The sequence below is a fragment of the Lissotriton helveticus genome, chromosome 5_1, assembly GCF_964261635.1.
Source record: "Lissotriton helveticus chromosome 5_1, aLisHel1.1, whole genome shotgun sequence".
Taxonomy (NCBI): Eukaryota; Metazoa; Chordata; class Amphibia; order Caudata; family Salamandridae; genus Lissotriton; species Lissotriton helveticus.
Window position 1 is genome coordinate 529,185,782 of NC_136065.1, and position 22,937 is coordinate 529,208,718.

Here is a 22,937-nt window from a genome sequence, read left to right on the forward strand (position 1 = left end):
CCTGGCAGGCCGCCCTGCGCAGGGGGTATGCTGGCTAAGCATCCCCTGCCTGCCTGCTACCAGGACAAGCAGACTCAAGGAAAAAGGACCATGGGGAAGGGGCCCAGGGGCAGGTGCGTACCCAGCCCTGTGGGTGCCCAAGGCAGGCAGGCCCGGGTGCTGCATTCCCCGTCTCAGCATGGCCAGACTTCACGGAGGTCTGCCTGAGCAAACTAGGAGAAAAAGGACCATCGGCAAGGGGCTGTGAGGCAGGTGCGTAACCGGGCCCCTGGGGGCCCTGGCGGGCGGGCCCGGGTACTGCCTTCCCCATCTCAGCATGGCCAGACCTCACAAAGGTCTGCCTGAGCAAACTTGGAGAGAAAGGGCCATTGGGAAGGGGCTGAGAGGCAGGTGCGTACTTGGGCCCCTGGGGGCCCCGGCGGGCTGGCCCGGGTACTGCCTTCACCGTATCAGCATGGCCGGACCTCACGGAGGTCTGCCTGAGTAAACTCGGAGAAAAAGGACCATCGGCAAGGTACTGAGAGGCCGGTGCATACCCGGGCCCCTGGGGGCCCCGGCGGGCTGGCCCAGGTACTGCCTTCCCCATCTCAGTATGGCAGGACCTCACGGAGGTCTGCCTGAGCAAACTCGTAGAAAAAGGATCATTGGCAAGTGGCTGAGAGGCAGGTGCGTACCCGGGCCCCTGGGGCCCCGGCGGGCGGGCCCAAGTACTGCCTTCCCAGTCTCAGCATGGCCGGACCTCACGGAGGTCTGCCTGAGCAAACTCGGAGAAAGAGAACCATCGGCAAGGGGCTGAGAGGCAGGTATGTACCCGGGCCCCTGGGGGCTTCGGCGGGCAGGCCCGGTTGCTGCCTTGCCCTGTGTCAGAATCGCCAGACCTCACGGAGGTCTGACTGACCCTCTCCCTAGTAATCCGGAGGAGAATTACCCCCTTTCGTGTAATTTGTACACTCGAGTTGAAGGAGAGGACCCAAGGCGCGAAAGTATCCGACCTCCTGGAGCCGGTCCTGGTATCGGGGAGGCAAATGGAACCTCATCGGGACTTCCAGGGAAGCTCGGCCATCTGGTCGCCCCATAGGAAAGCATTGGGTGCGATCAGATGGCCGAAAGGATAGATGCGACTAGATGGCCGGGCACGAAAAGGAAGCCATCTGGTCGCTCTGTGCCCCAACGAAAGAGCGAGCGGGCGCCAGGGCATGGGGGACCGGAGGCCCAGGGCCCCAGCTGGGCCCCAGCCATGGAGGCTGTGAGGGGAACTGACAGGCCCTCTGACCCAGGGCCAGCGGACACCCGGACAAACAGGGGAGGACTGCCCGGGACCGACGGACCCCATCCTGGGCCAGAGCACCCGACCCGGCGTCCAGGGGGCCCCGCCCCAGCAGGGGCTTCCAGGCCCGGAGGCGCATGGGAAGCCACCCCGGGCCTGCCTGACACCGTCCTGGGCACCCTGCCACACGGGAGGACCAAGGACGGAGCCTGGGGAGGGGAGGCCATCCTCTCCAGGGCCCTCAGGGGCTCCGGATGGAACTCCCGAACCCAGGCATACAAGGGGAGGCTCCCCGGACACAACGAAACACTGTCCTGGGCCTTTGGTAGTGCGGCAGCCAGGGGGACAGGGCCCAGGGCCGGAGCACCTGAGCCCGGGCCGGAGCACCCGACCCGGGGCCCGGCAGGGCCTCTGGACCCATCCGGGGCTCCCAGGCCCGGAAGAACAGGGGAAGCCTCGCCAGGCCTACCGGACACCATCCAGGGCACCCTGCCACGCAGCAGGACTGCGGACGGAGCCCGGGGAGGGGAGGTCACCCTCCCCGGGGCCCCTCTTGAACCCAGCCAAGCAAGGGGAGGCTCCCTGGGCACAACGGAACCCCGTCCTGGGCCTTTGGCAGTGCGGCATCCCGGGGGACTGGCCCCAGGGCCGGAGCACCCAACCTGGGGCCCGGCGGGGCCCCTGGTCCCAGCCGGGGCTCCAAGGCCATGAGGCGCAGGCAAATCCTCCCCGGGCCTGCAGGACACTTTCCCGGGCACCTTGCTACACGGCAGGACCGAGGACAGAGCCAGGGGTGGGGAGGCCACCCTCCCTGGGGCCCTCAGGGGCCCCGAATGGAACTCCTGCACCCAGCCTAGCAAGGGGAGGCTCCCCAGGCACAACAAAACCCCCGTCCTGGGCATTTGGCAGTGCGGCAGGCCAGGGGACTGGGCTCAGGGCCAGAGCACCCGACCTGGGGCCTGGTCAGGGCCCCTGGACCCAGCCAGGGCTCCCAGGCCTGGAGGCACAGGGGAAGCCACCCCGGGCCTGCCAGACACCGTCCCAGGTACCCTGCGACGTGGCAGAACCAAGGAAGGAGCCCGGGGTGAGAAGGCCACCCTCACCGGGGTCCTCAGGGGCCCCAGATGGAGCTTCTGAACCCAGCCAAGCAAGGAGAGGCTCCCCGGGCACAACGGAACCCCGTCCTGGGCCTTTGGCAGTGCGGCAGCCCAGGGGACAGGGCCCAGGGCTGGAGCAAATGACCCAGGGCCCAGGGCCGGAGTGCCCAACCCAGGGATGGAGCACCCAACCCGGTGCCCGGCGGGGCCCCTGGACCCAGCCGGGGCTCCCAGGCCCGGAGGCGCAGGCAAAGCCTCTCTGGGCCTGCCGGACACCGTCTCGGGCACCCTGCCACGTGGCAGGATCTAGGATGGAGCCCGGGGTGGGGAGGCCACCCTCCCTGGGGCCCTCAGGGGTCCCGGGTGGAGCTACTGAATCCAGCCGAGCAAGGGGAGACTCCCCGGGCACAACGGATCCCCCGTCCAGGGCCTTTGGCAGTGCGGCAGGCCAGGGGACTGGGCACAGGGCCGGAGCACCCAACCTGGGGCCTGGCCGGGGCCCCTGGCCCCAGCCGGGGCTCCCAGGTCCAGATGTGCAGGGGAAGCCTCCCCGGGCCCTCTGGATCCTGCCCGGGCACCTTGCCACATGGCAGGACAGAGGCCGGAGCCCCGGGTGGGGAGGCCGCCCTCCCCGGGGCCCCGTGACCCTGGCCATCAGTAGGAGTCTCCCCGAGCACGCCAGAACCCATCCAGGGCAGCCTGCCACGCGGCAGGCCAAGGGACGGACCCAGTGCTGATGCGGCATCCCGACCCGTCCAGCTGCCGGCTGAGACTAGGTCGAGAGGGGTCACAGAGTACCCTGCCCCTAGTAATCCAGAGGTAGGATACCCCTCTTTCTAGGAACCCGCGCGCACATAGTGAAAGAGGGGACCCAGGAAGCGAATGTGCCCAACCTCCTGGAGCCCTGGCTGGGATCGGGGAGGCAAATGGCACCTCATAGGGACATCCAGGAAAGACCAGCCATCTGGTCGCCCCATTGGAAAGCATTGCGTGCGACCAGATGGCCGAGGGGAAAGGTGCGACCAGATGGCTGGGACCGAAAGGACTCCCAGCAGCTCCCACCTGCCTACATAGGGCAGGGCAGGGCAAGATTCAGAGGCTCCGCTTCCCGGGGGATCGGGGAACCCGGCGGGGCCTCAGGCACAGGGAGGTCTACCGAAGCTCTCTGGCCCAGACGGCCGGGGTAGGACTGCCTGTGACCCATGGAGCCCGTCCTGGGCACTTTGCCCCGCCGTTGGCCTGGAGGAGGAGGGGGAGGACTGCCCGGGACCCATGGAGCCCATCCCGGTCACTCGGCCATGATGTTGGCCCTGGGGGAGGGAGCCCCGGACGCCCGGGGGAGGACAGCCCGGGACCCATGGAGCCCGTCTCGGGCACTCCGCCATGCTGTTGGCCCTGAAGGAGGGAGCCCTGGATGGCTAGGGAGGTGCTGCCCAGGCATAGCCCATCTGGTCCCCAGCAGAGAACCGCCAGCTCGGGAGGAGTGTCTGGGCATACCCTGCCCCTAGTAATCCGGAGTAAGGCTACCCTCTTTCTTGGAAAGCGCGTGCACCGAGTGATGGAGGGGACTCAGGGCGCGGATGCGCCCAACCTCCTGGAGCCCTCGCTGGGATCGGAGAGGCAAATGGCACCTCATCAGGACTTCAAGGGAAGCCCGGCCATCTGGTCGCCCCTTTGGAACGCATTGCGTGCAACCAGATGGCTAAGGGGAAAGGTGCGACCAGATGGCCGGCATCGAAAGGACTCCCAGCTGCCCACCCGAGCCTTCACAGGAGGGCTCCCACCCCGCCTGCCCTTGTAGGCTCCAGGGCTGAAGGGCTCTGGGGCTGCAGGGCTCGTGGGCTGCATTGCTCGTGGGCTGCAGGGCTCAGGGGCTGCAGGGCTACGGGGCTGCAGGGCTCGGGGGTTGCGGGGATCCATGGCTACAGGGTTCAGGGGGGCTCCGAAACCCCACTTTGGGCCTCAGGCATGGGGAGGCCTGCAAGTGCTCCTGGGGCCCAGCCACCCGGGGGAGTACTGCCCAGGAGCCTTGCAGATCTCCGGGGCTCTGCACCAGGGACCCTTGTCCCGGGCAGATGGACTCTTGGCAGGCCAAAGAATGGGGGCTCCCAAACCCAGGCCCCGGGGCCGGTCCCTCCTTTCCAACCCAACCAAGCCAGGGGGGATCAGGGAGTCTGCCCAGGCATGAGGGACCCCTGTCCCTTGCACACGGACCCTTAGGACGTGCCCTCGTTTTCCACGCATTTTATCCAAAATTCTGCGTAGTGTGCGTAGTGGTGCTACGCAAACTACGCCCAGCCCTACTCATCATATGTGTCCATACACCTATACATCCTGTTATACACTGCCACTCATCCATAGAGTTACTCACACACATAGTCACTCATGTTAATAAAGAATCAAACATCCATTTACTTGCATATACAGTTATACACACACCAACACACTTACTTCTACAACAACTTACACATACTTACTCTTTTGAACAATCACTTATAGAAACACGTACCTATTCAAACAGGAACTCTTCCAATCTCTCACTCTCACATATACTCACTTATATACACCAATATTCACATATACTAGTTTAAAATATATGTTGTTACTTATAAAGGCACTATTGAGACAGTCATTCACTCACTAACACACCCATACACACACACTCATCCACCCATACAGTCCTACACACATACTGTCTTCAACACATACAAATAGTGACTCATTCATTCATGCATGTATGCACTAAGTAATACCCCCCACTGAACCATACAGACACGCAGACACATACTGATAATCGAAAAACCAAGTAATAACCCATATAGACATCCTAGCTAGCCCAGATCCAATTCATGAATAAAAAAATATTAATATTCAGCTACATCAAGACAATTTTCCTTTTTAAAATACGACACCAGACCCCAGCTACATCTGTAGTAAAATAGTTAGCAATAAGTAGATAAGAAAGATTCTACCTTTAAGAGTAAGTCATTCCGACAAAGAAAATGCTGACTATTCAAGAAAAATATACATTTTCTCAAGAAGAGCCAACATTAGGAGTATAACTGCAAATCATTATAAAACAGGTGTCCTGAAAATTGTGCTTCAAACACTTTTCATAATGAGAAAGACAAATGTATACATAAACAACATGTTAGACATGTAGTAGAAAAAGCTTTTCATATGAAACAAAACTCTTCATTGTCATAGTAAATCATGTCAAAAGCCTTGCATGTTTAATTTCCACCTATAAAGAAGCAACTATCAAGGCTAAACTTGTGTAACATTTTTCAGGAAAATCGGACACATGCATCAATCACTGAACCTTACTTCATGAAGAAAATTTCCCATCAATAGAATAATTCTGTGCTTTTAGTCATAAATGAAGGCTGGTGTTATGAAGTCTAACATGGAAATGTAGTAGGGCAAGAACACAAAATAAAATAAAATCTGTTGAAGACTTACAGGACAAAAAAATAAAGACACAACCCCGTATATGAATATAAATGCACTCCTATTTGTAATATCAGACGTGCATCAATTATGAAGCTAAGGGCATTTCATCACTACTTCCAAAAAATCAAACTGCTATAAAACTTAGATGTCTGCCCATTTCAGATCATAACTAACCTTCTTGGACATTCTTTAGGTTTTTTGAGGAATCACATGTGTAACTTTGCCCGCTACCATATACCCTGGTCTCATAAATGATCTAATTTTAGATGGCAAGAGTGTGCTTATAAATGCTATGATTAAACATGCTAATTCAGATAGGGTACAAGCAGTTCATAGGCAAGGTGTGAGTTTTAAATAATGGAGCGTGGCGAGGTATAGCTTGCTTCCAGTGCCACAGTGAACACAGGACCCACGTATGGGCATACACAGACCAATTAAGGTGCCAAATGCCACAACAACAAAGTGATGGATGGAATGCTGGAATTACTCTCAGCCACTTGCAATCAGTCGGACCACATCCCAAGCCATTATTTTTCAGCCACCATGCAACCTCAGTTTGGACCCAAGTTTTGAGCCAAGCTGAACGCGGCTGATGAGCCCAGACTAGGGCAATACCAGAATTGAGTTGCTTGTGTTCTGGTCCAGGGGGAAATGGCTTGGCGCGTTGGGCTGGACTCCTCATGTTGGAGCAGGGTCAAGACTGATATAGCTGGGTCAAACTGAGGAGGCATAGTGTGCAAAAAAAAATGAATTGGAATGACGTCCAAGTGATTACCACTTCACTAGCATACATTTCCATTTTGGACTGTTTACAAATCTTTGTTTTTAGGAACTTATGTCCAATTTCTTTAAACGAACTGCATTAGTACTACAATTTACGGGAGTCATCGATTTAGCTAAATGACAAGTCTGGGCTGGAAAGAGGTGTCCTGATAATATGGAGCCAATTTATTAAGCCTTTATCTAGCCCTGGTACATTTCCATAACTTTGTGAGTGAAAACAAAAAACAACTTGAGAAGAGTAAACAACGAGCGAACAGCATTACAAGAGTAAACAGTTCCTTCTAGTCTTGCAAACGCCCGGATCATCTGTATCATTAGCCACCTCTTCAGATACACTTCAAAGAGCAGAGAGAGATATTTGTGGAGTAAGAGGCTGTTCCACAATACCCTCCCAAGTCACTGTGCCTTGACCCTTGTGGAAAAACTGTGGTATTCCATACAATGTATGTTAAATTATCTTGGAAACATTCTCTTCTTTCTGTGATTTGTCTTTCTAGACCTTTGTGGTAGTTCTACTCATGTGCAAATTGTATTTAATCCTGTTTTAATGATAATTTGCTAAACAGTTAGGTCCCAATTGTATCACTCCTTATTTGCAGGTCATCCTGGTGGTTAGTGGCTGTGAAATTTTCGCAGAGAATAATAACTCATAAAGTGTGCATATTCTCTAAAAGTTTGCCAGCCGTGGGATAAATAGTGACTTTCCTTTGTAAATAATATCTCCAATTTATTTGAAGTCTGGGGAAATAGCAGAGAAAATTCATTATTTACCAAGCAACTGGTTAAAAAGCCATCACCAGTTTCAAATGGTGGACGAACCGGCTCTGAACCGGCACCTACCGCTAACATTCTGAGCTGAGGTCAGAAGAATGCGGCAAAGACAGTGAATGGTAGTAAAAAGACTGCCATCTCCACTTGTGAATTAGCAGACTTGAAGGAGGTGGGGAAACAAAGGGGTAAGTTCTTGCACTGCCAACCATCATCTCCTCCCACTTTTGTGGATCAGCACAGCCTGATAACCAATGAGTTTTCTATACATTTTGACACGCTCTGAAAGAGCCCCTGTCTGCTTTGCATCCGTACCTCACTTTATCATTGATAGCAATCACTATGGCCATTTGTTTGGGGTTAAACAGAAAGACACAAAGGCAGGTATCTGGTACTGGGGACTGGTTCCAGAAGGAGGTTGGGAAGGGGGGGGTAGATCCCATGCCTTTTAATACATTATTTTTGAGAACAGTGGGATGTAAAGCTAAAGGAAAGGAGTTACAGCAGTGTTTTTGTTTCTTATCTTACTAAAAGAGGAATTCTTGGAATAGCTCACATACTGGTGGCCTCTACCTGGTTCAGGGAATTATACAGTGAAGGGAATAGTATAACACCAAACCAAGCTGTAGATGGGAAAGTTGGGCCAGACAATGCCTACCAGCACTTGGTCCCGTAAGTTCCAAACAGGCCTACTTCAGACACACAGGTACCAAGGTATACTGGAGGACCACCAAGATGCCCGAATCCATTGTCATTTAGCTGCACACCTGGAAGGAACTCAGTCCAGTACACCAAAAGACGTGATGACCTGTCCCCCAAACTCTATAGATCCTAAGAGGAAATCAGGGAGCACAACACAAGGTCAACTGGAGACATAACCTACAAGACCCCTTTGCAGACATACTACCATACATTTCATATAATTATTGATATACAAGATTCTTATAGATGGAGTGGGTTTTACAGTGGCCAGGCCAAAGAGCTCAGTGATTTGACCCTCTCGCTCATTAGAAGGACTGGGAACTAGGCAGCCTACAGTATGGTTGTGGGCCTCCTTAGCACGGGCCACACCTAAGGTACCTACACTGATTCAGCTCACAATACTAGTCTACTTGATGTGTTAAACTCACTAGTTTAGACTAAGGTCTCAACCTGCTTTAGGCACTTGAAAGATAGTTCCATAGTAAGGGTTAAGCCTTTATTTTAGATAGAGATAGGGAAGTTCTGGCCCACGGATTCCCATGGAAAGGTGGAGTTGATTATATAACTCCGCTTGGTTGGAGATTTCCTTCCCCTGAGGGCTTGGCTGAGCATACCCCTGAGGAGGGGAGAGTATTTTAGGTAGGGGATTGAGACACTGGTGCAATTTGCGTTTGCGTAATTACCTACAATTTTGGCAGTTATACAAAATATGAATTTGTCATTTCGCACTATGTTTTAGCTTAAAATGTATCCTTGCTGCAACTTGTGGTGTAAATATGCATTTAACAAAAATCCTAACAAAAAATACTTTCAGGACTCTAAAAACATAGCTGCATTTTTATGAAATCTATGGTAATAAACTTAATTATAAGAAGAACAGATAAACTACGGGAAACGTCACTTCAGTTATAATTACAATACAGATCAGCATGCTGCTTCATCACATGCTTAGTTTTCAAATCGCATAATCTCACGTATCAGAGCCAAGATCATCCAATTAGAAGAATAATGAACCATCAACGTACTAGGTGGCAATGCAAGCCCATTATACTCTAATATCACGAGTGCCATTTACAATAGAACAGATGTGAGCTTATGTAAATCTCTATTCTTGACATTAATTAAAATGTTAAGTAATTTACCGCACAGTTAAAAATGATGATTATCATTGCTAATTCAGATCATATAACACCTATTGTAATATTAGAGAACTTTCAGTATTAGAAAAAGCCGCTAAGTAGTAAAGATGTACTTAAAACTCACAATTAAACATGGCTAAAGGATGTACAAATTCTGATGATATCTTTGAAACCATTTTTTCTAAAACATACATTAAACTAATATTTTTATATATTTCTCTTTAAAAACGTTTAAAAAATGCTTGCAATTAATACAAACATGCATTTTCCAATTGTCAACACAGACATATTGTAAGGTTACTTCCGTGCCCTTGACTGCCTCAAGCTGAAATACATTCATCAATCATTGGTGGATATTTTTGCTCTTATTCATTAAACTACAACTGTTTGCAGAGTTCCTGATTTGACTATTGTTCTTGAAATTGTCTCGATTTCTTTTTTCTTTTGCAATTTCCAGAGCGGTAATGAAGTACTTCCATTACCGTTATACAAGGTCCGAATCAAAATATTGCCTCACATCATTTCCTTGCCTTATAATGTACAGTATTAAGCAACTTACTAATTTTACACAGCAGCAATGCTCAACATTATGGTTTACAGAGCTTTCACATGCCAAAGCAAAATTGACTTATAAATTGTCTAGTGGAATATCTTTCATTTCTGGATTGTTTGGCAAAACCATGTCTAAGAAATTGGGGTATTAGTTGAAGGGGTGAGAACGCTCCTCAGATAATAAACACATTCTTTGTCAGGGTGAACTACCAAAGTCAGTAAATAAATATGTGCCTAATCCTCTGGTGCCTTGGCACAAAAGTAGGCTGAACTTAGAGCTGATGAGTGAAGTATTTATACAGTACTAAAACAGTAATAAAGTTGCAAAGCAAAAACACTAACAATTTCGAAAAATAGAGTCAAATGTTATAAAAAAAATGAAACAAAAATGACAATAATCTACTATTACGAAACAGTGTTTTGATTCTTTTCAAGTAAAAATAGCACAAAGAAACACAGTGTCAATAAGTCAATGGTCGTAGTAGGACAAGACTTAGATGCAATTTGACACTGACCGTGAGGGAATGCAGGTCAGAAGGATTTACCAGGATTATCCTGGTCAAATATTTTACCCTTTGATTTTGTTCCTTTAAGTCACAATCCACCACTGGAATACAATTCTAAAGACCCAGGGCCGCAGGGGAGGGACTAAGGGACATGCAGAGTGCCAGGTAGAGAGCAGGATACTGTCTAGATCCACATGTCACTGGTCAGCTGGACAGTTACAGGAAAAGGCCTCTTCTTTTGTCCCTGTACCTTTAACACAAGGTCTGACATATGAAAGTTGGAGTCCACTATTTTGTCCTGGGTACAAGAGGGAAACCTGGTCCAGTCTTCAGGGATCTTCTCAGGACATGGACAGCATCTCAGTCCTTCTTCTGTTTCTCTCAGGTCCAGAGAGTGTTCTGAAGTGGATACCTGGAGGTGCCAGATTTATACATGTATTCATGGAACCAGCTAGTGGGTGGGAAATACCTGTGATGACCCCTTAACTTATGGGGGAAGGATTCCTGGGGTTAACCGTACCCACTTTGGACATTTTGGATATGGTTGAAGTCTTCAGCCATACTCAACCTGGGCTCTGAGAGAGGCTGGGGTTGTGATTGGGGAAGGTGCTATGGTAACCCTAGTGTCCCCCAAATCTAAGACCAAATCAATTTGTAGGCAGTACCTGTACCCTCAACAAATTCAGAGACAGAAGTTTGGTAAAATCAAAGCTGAGCTTTCATCAAACAGACACTGGATACACACAAAGCTGCATGCTGTTTCTATCCTTTTAAGGTGCCCCAAATGCTATATGTAAACTCAGCAGACCTAAAAAACATACTTTGGCAAAGTAATGTCAAAGAGAGTCCTATTGGTTCCTGAATGACTGCAAGATGCGCTGTAGTAGGGGATGAGCGGTGGCCCATGATGCCCACCTCAGCAGTTTTCTCTGGGGTGGAATCCGGCCGCCAGATTGCATCACCACAAACAGCCCAGGAGGAGGAGGAGCCTCCTGTGATCCCTTTTCAGGGCCAGGAGACTCCCGCAGCGGGGGATGTGCTGCTACACGGGATGAGCAGAGACCCGAGATGCCAATCTCTGCAATTTTCTCTGGGGTGGGACTTGGTCCCCCAGAATGCATCGGAGGAAAGAAAACAGACAGAGGCAGCCACAAAATCCAAGGGCAGTGCTCTGTGAGGAAAAATACTCAGCCCAAGGGTATTATCAGGTCCAGGGGAGGGGAGGGTGGCACTTTCTGATCATAAGGATTCCTTTTTTATTCAGGTAACCAATTTATATCTGACGCTTCGAAGCCCATTTTAGCTTGTTTATGCCGCATTGAAGAGCAACTCCCACCTTGTTGCAAATGACTTAAAGGAGACATCTGAATGTAGTATGAGCTGTAAAATAAGGAGGGGTTATATTGCTCCTGCTGCCCAAACTGCCTATACTAGCAAACAGGAAGCTGCCCATTCAAAAAGGGTAATTCCCCCCCACCACCTTCAGTCCCCAAAATGTCTGAGATCTGCCAACAAAAACCAGGGTGGGGGAAGGTAAAGATCAGGCTCACCTCCTTGACCATGACCTGCACTATGGCAGACAATCTGCCACTAATCAAAAACATAAAACACTTGCACTCCCGATGGAAGAGGGCGTACGTTCTGCCTAACCTACACCCAGATTGCACTCCATACACACTGATATTAACAGAAATTCCACCATTGTTAATAGACCAATATGAGGATGGTCAAAGTTTTATTAATAAATCAGCCCAGTGGTGTATTAGAAAAATGGGTTGACTAGCGAAAATAATAGAGAATATTATTATGGCACGTAGAGTAAGATTGTTAGGCAAAATGGGTGGAGGGAGATTGTGTAGTCGTAAATTTTAAAGATCCCATGTGAATGCACTTTTTGCTAACATGCCTGACTGGCTCTATAAGGGGGACTGTAGGTTTCTACTATTCTCCCCCTACAGGTCCTAGCCTTTACCAGAGGCAGGCCCACAATCAGACCAAACAGACTAATTTTCCCTCTGTAGAGCCTATTGATCAGATAAATTGCTTTGAAGTTCTTTCTTGTTTGGCAGATATAGATTGACAGTTGGCCACAGCATGCCTGGAATGAGAGAAGGTTCATGTGGGTGGCACAGATCAAAGAAGTAACACCTCACTGATAACGAACCTTGAGGGGGCAGCCAAAGAAATGGCATTATTTCCCACCTGTGCTGCTGATATGTCTGTTAACACAGGACAAGTACTTTAAGGAAATATGACCACTCCTTTAAGAATCATGTCTAGGAAGATAGCAGGACTCAGCACAAAATTAGGGACCAATAATTGGTTACGTTTTGTTGGATGCTGGGGGCGTGGCTTAGCCGTCTGCAAAATGGCCGCACCTTGAGTGAGCTCTGCCGGCCAAGCCAAAAATCCTTCACCATTCTGCAGACGCAACATTCATCGCCACTCAGAACGATGCTATCGCCACTCACCTGACCCTGGGGCAAGATCTGAGCCCACTCCTGACCTCCTGGGACATCGCTGGGCCGAGTTCTGCCACTGTGAGAGCCCAGGGCCTGGGCCCCGCGGTGAGCGCTGCTGTCCCGGCTTCCTCAGAGCCGACTATGTGTGCCTGATTGGTGACTTGCCCTCTACTCTACGTGGCACCTCCTCTCCGCAACCATCTGAGTCGGTAGGTGCAGCTACTGTGGGGGCGCACTGTGGCAGGACTGGGGGCTCGCCTGTCATACCGCCCGCCCCGGCCTGCACACTCTCGGGCACCACTCTCCATTCCTAGACGTCCGCTGCTCAGGCCGGCCCCATCGGGCCTGGCGACGCTGGCAGCGCGTTCTCCCGCTTGACCTCCCGCTGCATGCTGCCCCCCTCCTGCTGCGGCCCCAGGCTCCCTGGGGTATCCTCTAGAGGCTGCTGGGTCGGTACCGCTAGTATATCGGCCCAATGGCTGCAGCGTCCTGACCTCCTGGACGGAATGCTCCCCTGGAGTCGATCCAAGCACTGTGCACCCGCTCGACGACTCTTCGCCGGCCATCTGCTGGCACTACCTGGGGGTGCTGCCAGCAATCTCCACTGCCTGGCGCCCGTCCTCCTGGGCCCAAGCCGGCCGTAGTGCCTCCTCTACAGCACCTGGTTGCCATCATCTCAAGTCTGGCCTAGGAGTGTTTCATCATGCTGCACCCCACGGCCGCCCTCTGCTGGATCCCGCTGCCACTGCTACCCTGGGCTGTGGACATCTGCACAGAGTTATCCTGCAATTTTAATCAGACCAGAGCCCATCTTACCTGGTTGGCCTTCCTCCTGTGTCCTAGCCGCCTGGGCCCTGCGTGGTGCTTCCTGCCTGTGCTGCGCTGCTGCTCCCTTTAGCCTGAGCTCTCCTGGCAACAATTGCGGCTGGGCTGGTACTGCTGCGCCTTCTGCTTCTCCGGCGGCCCTGCTCACTACCCACATAGTTTGCCGCCACACTGTTCTGGCCCACCTACCTCAAGCTGGACTTTGCAACCTCTCTTCGTGTAGGTGTGTCGGCAGGCCATCAGCTGCGGTCAACTGGTGCTGGAAATGGCGTCTGCAGTCTTCACGCCTCCCCTACAACCGGCCCACCTGTACTCTGCCTCCGCATGGAACTCCCTTCCGCTGGTAATTAGATCAACTTCTTCATTGTTTCAGTTTAGGAAATTGTTGAAGACCTGGTTGTTCGACCAGTAATCTCCCTGTTCACTATCATCACATTTAGAATTCGTTTCTGTACTTTGAGACATAAATTTGAGTCATAGCGCCAAGACGCCTATGGGCATACGTTGCGCTCTATAAATTGTAAAAATAAATAAATAAATGTTGTTGCAACTGCCTGTTGGGCTCGAGCCTCCGCTTTCTCTTTTGCTTGTCCGCCACCCTTTGGTTACATTGGTCCTCGCTCCATACATGTGGCCTCTCCTCTGCTGCCTGGCTAGCCCTCTCGCCGGCGTCCTCCTGCCATGGGGAGAACCAACCCCAAGCAGCCCAAAATCACCTTTGATCAGCACCGCCAGATGCGCCAGGTGGGAGCTTGCGCGGACGGGGGAGACCCTCTGGCTCCATCTGAAATGGCACAGTCTTGTGAGGACGATCTGAAGGCCATCAATCTGGGCGTCAAGTCCACTGTCACCAGTATTGTGGCTCAGCTGGACCGTCTGTCGGCCCGCCTGGATGCGGCAAAGGCTCAGGTTGACTCCCACGATGCCCCCTTCTTCATTTTGAGACCAGGGTGTCCGACGCAGAGGATACCACCAGAAACTGCTGTAGATAGACAAGATAGTAGACGTCATCCAAAATAAGAATGAGTATTTGGAGGCGCGCTCCCGTAGGAGCAACCTCCGCATCACAGGAGTGCCCTAATCCACCAACATCTCTCGCATGGAGGACTACGTGGAACAATTGGCTTGTGAGCTCTTTGGCGATGTCCTTTCATCTGTTTTTATTGTTGAGCAGGCCCACCATTCCCTCGGTTTTCATCCTGGCCCTGGCCTGCCGGCCCGCCCCATCATAGCCAAAATCTTGAGTTTCAGGGACCGTGATGCCATCCTTCGGGCGGCCAGAGACAAAGGGGAAATTTGCCACCAGGGCGAATTTCCCCTGACCACACCATTGCATTTCAGGCGGCACGCCGTGAGTTCTTATGGGCTAAACGGGTACTTCTACTCACTGGCGTACCCGGCTAAACTGCGCATTAAACAAGGCTCCAAGACTCTTACTTTTCCTGATCCTAGAGAGGCGTTGGTGTTTGCCAAAAAACTTGACAGGTCACATCGCTCCTCTCCTGCCAACTCCCAAGCTACCGCTGATAATAAGCTCTACGACAATGACCTGTTCTACAGCCTAGATGTTATGTTTTTTGCACTGTGTCTTATTCAGGCTTGTTATTTGCATTGAGACCTTTGGGTTCACGTTGCCTCCTAGGACATTCATGCTCATCGCTTTACCTTTGACATGGTGTTTCTCACTCCTTGATTTTCATTCCTATTGTTTGCTGTTATTTACGGCTAGGCCTGGGCGGTAAATTCCGTTCCGCTCGCGGAATTTGGGTAATTTCGCGTTCCGCGGAGAACGCAAAATTGCCCAAAATTCTGCATTCTGCGACTTCGCGAAATGTTTTGCCTGTCCGCGTTCCCAAAATGTGTGTTCGCGAGATATTTCCCCCCGAGCACACAAACAGCAATTGCCAACAGGAAAAAAAGTATCGCGAACAAGCTATTCCGCGTGTTCGCGCAATTACTGTGTGTTCGCGGAGATTTTTTACCATTTCGCCGAGATTTGCGTAACAGGATTACGCAAATTCCGCCCACCCCTATTTACGGCTTAGCCACCCAGTCTCTCTGGCAGGGGTGTATGCTGGGTGTCTCCATGCCCCCATGGAATAACTCCCATCACGGACACAGGTTTTTCCCTTCTTAGTTGTGGGTTCCCACGGTGGGTATGGGTGGTATCTCAGCCTAATTGGAGGGTTGGTGTGGGTGCAGGGGTGGGGGTGGTGAAACTTCCTGGGGCTTTTTGTTTTGGGGGTGGGCTCTGGGGGGTGCGGGTTTGGGGTTAGGGGTTTGCCACCTCCTTATGAGGCCATGTTGTTCTCTTTTGTACAGTCTCTAGATTCAGGTCTTTTCGTGACCAGATTCCCTTCCTATGCAATCCAGATGCTTGCTCAGTGGATTGTATTTTGTTTGTATTGCTGGCCTCTCCTGGGGACTATGTTGTATCTTTGTTTGTTCCATGTCAATAAGCTTCCATGGTTATTACACTGCCCTACTTCCTCATTTTTCATTGCACTTATCACTATTGTTGAACGCAGCTCCTGCCTTCTCTTTCACCCTTTCTGGACATTCCCTCCTTTTTTGCAGCACCATGACTGCCACTACACTTTGGTCATGGAATGTCCGTGGGCTCTATGACCACAGCAAGGCACGTTTGGTTCATGCCCAAATCATTCTTCACAAGGTGGACATCTGTTTTTTATAAGAGACCCATCTTCTACCGGCCACAGTCTCTAAACTCCTTTTGCGACACTGGGGGGAAATCCACTCCTCCTTCTATTCCAATTACTCTCGGGGGTGTCCATACTGCTGCGCAAAGGGCTCCCATGGCAGACCTCTCCAGTGCTCACTGACCCGGGGAGGGGTTAGTTATACTTCATGGCACCCTGCAGGCCCAGCCGCTGACGCTAGCTGCGCAATACGGCCCTAACTGCGACGACCTGGACTGCTTTGCACAAGTCTGGCACCACATCTTCTCCTTTGGCCCCCCGCTGTCCTCTGGGGGGGTATTTTAATGTGACACTGTCCGCCACTTTAGACCGGTCTGTCTCCCATATTCCCCACCCGCGCCCGGCTTGACTCCTCAGCTCCATCCTCTAGAAAAAACTCCCTGTATGATGCATGGCGTCACACCCACCCCCCTGCGCGAGAGGGCACATGTGTTCCCGGTTTTCGTGGCTGTTGGTCCCGACCGAACTTATGGAGCACTACTCCGGACGTTGTGATCTAGCTAATCTCAGTTGATCATGTGGTGTGCACTCTCTCTGACCACGCTCCTGGTCGCTTATCCCCCCGTCTTCTACATTCTCCCTGTTGAGCCATCTCCTGGCGGCTTCCCCTGAATGCACTACATGACTCGGTCTTTTGCGACAAGACACAAACCGCAATCGTGAACTATTTTGAGCTCAACTAGGGTTCAGTGGCTTCCCCATCCACGCTCTGGGAGGGGTTTAAAACTGTCATCCATGGGGAATGTATCTCCAAGGAGTCTGGTGTCCTACGCTCCATCTGCAGCAGCCTGGACAGAATTGAAAGGTGCCGCAGCGTTAGGTGTACCTTGTAGCTTTGTTGCCTGTCCACGGAGGTTCGTGCCATGCATCTTGAGGAGAGTTTTGTGACCACGGAGGAGCTGCCCTGCATCTACGAAGGGGACTGGGACCCAGCGTGAGTGTGAGGCACTTTGTGTAAACATCGGGACTCCATCTCCCAGGGGTCACTCCGAGGTCCACACCTGCAGCGGGGCTTGAGCGCCACCCACTGCTAACACTATTTATTTCGCTTCTTCCAACGCTGCGCGGGAGCGTCCCGGGAGAAGCCCGGGACAAGGGCGGGACCGTCTGTGGGCGTCCGTGGCCATACGTGGTCGGGCCGGGCCCTCCCTCTTACATCTGAAGCAAGGACTAAGCTGATTGACTCTTGACTTTTGACTCTTGTGCCAAAGGGGGGTTCAGGACATCCACACTACCCCGCTAAGTAAGCTCAATTTTGCGGTGTGTAATTCTGTGCCTTGCAGCAACAATGTCCTTACGCTCTGGGAAAGAACAAACTGTACATGTTTCTACTAAAAGTGGGGTGGTATCCAGAACCCTTGATCATTTCTTTAAGAGGGCTACAGGTATCCTTGAAAAGGAAATTGCTTTTGCCGAGAAGCGCCTATCCATTGATCTTAAATCGGGTAAGCATTCGTCTTTGGGCAAAATTGGGTCAGCAGCATCTCCCCCACTCTCGAGCTACCCAGCCTTGACCGAAAATCATCAACTAAGTCCTGTTTTGGCGCTTGCGAATCTGGATGCAGAGAGTGGTAGGTCAGACAAAGATTCCACAATCTGTTCCTCCCCCAACAGCTCACTAGACGGCACGGGCGTATCACCCAAGCCATCCAGCCCTCCATCTGGACTTGCAACTGAGGGGGTCAAACAAATCCTAAGTCAAGTAAACGGAAAAGAGGGGACACTTTACAGCAAGGGGGAAATGCAAAGATCTTTAAAAAAAAAAAACACAGTCCCGCCCCCTCTTGTTCCACCTAGTTCACTAAATCCCATCACGGATCACACAGATCCACATGGCCAGCGTCCGACCCATAATATGGATGACGAGCTTTTGGGCAAGATAGAAATCCTCGTTAAATCGCTGATGTTATCCCCTTTGGAACGCACGAGGTTGATAAATTCCGAATTGGACCAGCTAGAGAATTTGGCTACAGCCATTTCGATTGCGTTGGATAAATTAGCAAAAGCCTCCGACAACATAATGGTGAAGCCCATAGATCGCCAGCCAAAGGGGCCTTTTGTTACACCAAGGCTGGACGCGAGTGCTGCCACTAATAATCCCTCGACCGTATTGTCAAAACACCTACAAATGGGGAAACACTCTGAGGAAAGTAACCATCTGAAGTCTGCAAAGGGAAGGTTGTCCAAGGAAGGTGTAGCACTGCCGGGTCAAGCCAGCCCCTATTGCACAAGCTCACAACATACAGGCCTTGAGGAAGGGATCGCGGGGTAACGAAATAGCTAAGCAGAGATTGCCGTGTGTCAACCTACCCCCCGAGTCTGCCCCCTATACCATCATCCTGACGGGAGTCACACCCATCGGGGAGGGGAAAACAGAGTCTTTTAGGGACTTAAAGTATAAAGTTACTTTTTGGCTAAACAAGAATAGAGCTCTCCCCCACCAGTCCAAAACAGAGATCATAAATGTTAGAAGAGTTGGATGGGTGGGATACTGCCCTAAAGACTTGGAGGGCGACTGCGTCATTATAAATTTCAGGGACCCATGGGTGATTGACTTTATTTGAAGAGAACCCCGATTTGGTAGAGTGGGCAAGGTTAAAACTCTAGATCTTTCCTATTTTTACCCCCAAAGTAGCAGTGTTCCCCCCCGCTATCCACATGGGCCTAAAAGGAGCAGCAACTCAAGAGGGCCTCCTCTTGAGAGGGCGACTCACTCCTTGCAATTTCCTCTTTTATTTAACCGGTTTCAGTCCCTCTAAGGCCTAGAGGGAGTCGACTGACTCCAGGCAAGTGCAGGCCACTCCATCCAGGTGATGAAACCCAATTTGGGCTATGCACGAGCCTGTCCATTTAAGGCTGGAATGGTCGGCACAAGTGGACGGGCCCTGTGCAGCCCCAAGGGTTTGGATAAGAAGAGACAGACTATCATCCATGGGGTGGAAATATGTAACAAGGACTCCCTGTCTAATGATCTTCCTCTTACCATTCCAATAGCGCCGTTGTGTGAAGTGACCACCCCAAACATTCTTTACCAGTCCGATCTAGGTAGTACACTGACTTCGACAAATCTCAGCACTAGGCAGTTACCGGATCCAGCACCCGCCTTGTGCACAACCTACAATAGAGGGCACACGAGGGAGGGCCCACTCGCAGTTACCCCAGGGAGGGAGGGCGACCCAGGGATTGAGCTTCGAGGGGGCCTGACAGGGGAGGCTTCTGTGCTTAGGATTCTCAGCTGGAATGTCGCAGGTATCGCAAGAAAGCTGGACATGCCCGACTGGAATTCTTTGATAGAGGGTTACTCTATCTGCATATTCCAAGAAACCTAGAGTAAGGAGCCCTGCCACAAGGTGGGTTATCCGTCATTCTTCAAACCAGCAGTCTCCCCCTCCTCAGGGAAGGGCCGCCCCTCAGGAGACCTTCTCATATGGGTTGATGTCACTCTTGGGTGCGAAATTGTGCAGCAGGAGAGCAACTCCCCTGACTTGCTTAGAATCCTTCTCAAGGGGCCTAGGAGAGGGCTTACCCTGGACATTTTTAACATCTATGCCAGGGGCACCAAGGGAGGCTCCCAGTCGCCAACAATTGCAGGTCTGGAGGATCTTCTTAGGCAGTGCCCCACTAGATCACACGTCCTGGTCGCTGGGGACTTTAACTGCAAGTTTGAGCCCCTGGAGATGGAGGACATCTTGGACACTGCCGACGAAGATGTCAAGAGAGGAATACCCGTTTTAACCATCCTGCCCATTCGGAAGTGGTCTCAACGGGTCGTACAACTCAACTCCCTAGCACTGTAATTTGACCTGAGGGCAGCGAACGGGAGGACGTCCTCCGAACCTTCCAGAGCCCATACCTATAATAGGTCAAATCATACGTCGAGAATAGATTATATTCTCCTCGACTTTGGGCTCTGGTCTTTTCTGCACGACATGGTAGTCTTCCCATCAGTCGATAGCGACCATAACCGTCTTTTTTTGGCTCTGCTCCCCTTGTGGGGTGGGGTCAAGGGAGTGCAAATACAGCCAAATTTGGCTTCAATTCCAGAAGTGCGTACCTCCAATTGTGGGAGGTGGCTGAAGTGGAACAAAGTAGCTATGGATGAGGAGAAAATGACGGCTATGGGGGCAATTCTGGTAGCTTCTCTGTCCACTCTGGATTCCTCGCCCTTGACGAATAGTGAAGTCTCAGGCCTTTTCTGTAACACAATCAAAGCCCTGGGCAATCTTTGTGTGCTTCAAAACAGGAACTGCACAGCGGGCGGTGCAAACAGCACCAAGAACCAACTAGGTTGATTTACCAAGAAATGCAGGGAGTCTAAATCTGCCTTGATCTCAGCGGTCAAAGGTAAATCCCTGGTGGAGATTAGGCTTGCTAGGAAGGAGTACAAATTGACCACCAATGCAGCAAAGAACGAATGGGATGACAGGTATTGGACTGACTTAATGGAAGCAAGTGAAGGTAGAGATGCGAGAGGGTTCTGGAATTTGATAAGGTCAAGGAACCGCCCAGATTGTACCCTCATTACGTGCAATATTCCAGCCCATGATTGGTACAACCACTTCCTGTCCCTCTATTCCTGTACGGGGGAATACACAGGTGCCTACCAATAGTGGCCTTTCATTTGCCCATTGCCCGGGGGACCTATTGGGCGACCTGTTTACCCCAAGAGAGGTTGAAAGCGCAATAAAATCGCTGGTGCCCCTCAAAGCAGCTGGACCTGATGGGATACCGGGAGACCTATTGCGTGCCAACAAAAGGGGCTGGGGGAAGCTGATCTCATCTTTTCTAAACGCTATTAACAATGGCGCATCTGTCCCAGAATCCTGGAAAGGGGTGGAAGTAGTCCCGATATTTAAGAGGGGGTGTCGGGACGACCCAGCCAACTACAGGCCCATAAGTTTAATTGACACTACTCAAAAGGTAGTTGGCAAAGTAATTCTGGGTAGGGTCCTCCAGTGGATAGATGAGAATGACATCTTATCGGACCTCCAGGCCGGATTTCGCCTGGGGACAGGGACTATAGAACAGGCCTTCAGACTGGTTCTTCTCTACTGGAAGGTGGTGGTGCTGGGCAAAGGCAGTCTCTACCTGGCCTTTATAGATCTGAAGACTGCCTTTGACCTAGTACCACGGGAGGGGTTGTGGAGAGTCCTGTCCGAGATGGGGTTGCCCCCGTATATCCTGTCCCTCTTAGTTAGGCTTCATGCTGATAATTTCGCACAGGTGCGGTGGGGTAAGCGGGGTGAAAAAACTGATAGGATCCCGGTTGAAAGGGGTGTCCGCCAGGGATGTGTGCTTGCTCCCATTCTTTTCTCACTTTATGTGAATGGAGTGGTGGAGCACCTGCTTAAACACCCTGCAGATGCACCCTCCCTGGCGGGCAAGCGCATCCCCACTTTGCTCTTTGCAGATGACACCCTGCTTATTTCTAAGACCCCCGTGGGCTTGCAGAGTCTCCTAAATAGCTACCAGGAGTTCTGCTCACAACGGGGCTTGATAATTAACCCCAACAAAACAAAGTTCCAGGTTTTGAACCCGCCCAAAAAAATTGTCCGCCCCCGGTGCTGAATTCCGTGCCTCTGAAGAGGGTGTCTGAATTCGATTATTTAGGCATCCGTCTCTTGTACTCAATGCACTGGAACTCACACTTTTAAAAGATGCTATTGAGCCACAAAAGGGTGCACTATTTAAGGAGCAACGTTCTTCTACACTCAAGCCTATTGCCCCAGTTTTGGAGATTTATAAAGCTAGAGGGGTTAGCACCGCCTTGTACGGGGCGGAATTGTGGGGTATGGATAACCTTGATGTGCTAGCCAGATCAAAGAGGAAATTTTTGAAAGACCTCATGGCTCTTCCGCAGAGTACCCCATCTGTACCTGTGTAATGGATTTGGGTTGCAGATCGATCAGGGACCAAGCCCGAATTCGCCCTCTATTGCTTTGGGCGCATCTGCGGCGTGTCCCCGAGTTGATCTCATATGCAAAAGCCTTGGATGAGGTCATGTCTTTGGAGGGCTGGTCTAAGATCAAGTGGTTGAGGGATGTCAAATGGCTGTTAGGGGCTTTGGGCCTTGGGGATGCGTGGGAAGTCAGGACCGCCCCCCCCCCCCCCAAAGCTGCTTTAAAGAAACTCTATTGGAGTTGGGTTCACTGCAAAAACTCCACCGATCCGAATCATTGTAAATCCACCGATGAATTCCTGAGAACTAAGGATGTGGTGGCATATGAACCCTATCTTGACATCATTTCTAATCCAACAGATAGAGCCCTGTATTTCAAATTCAGAGTGGGAACACTACCCATAGGCGAATTCACCGCTCATTGGCAATCATCCCGCCTGTCCTCCTCCGTTTGTGTGACCTGTCCAACTCGCGTAGAATCGGTCGCTCACATTTTCTTTGAGTGTCCAGCATATGCATTGCCGAGGCGGAGATGGCTTAAACCTCTATGTAGACTACTAGGCACCCGGCAGCACAGAGAGGCGCTCTGCATTTTAAAATCTGCTACACGCACTTTAGTTGCTTGCAGGGTGTCCATTTTTAAAATGGTTATGGTTAACCCGTTTGAATAGGCTTTCCTTGGCTATTTAATGCTTGTATTATTTGTACTTACGTCTTTTTATTGTACAAACAGAATGTGATTGCTTTTATTGTTTTTAATATGC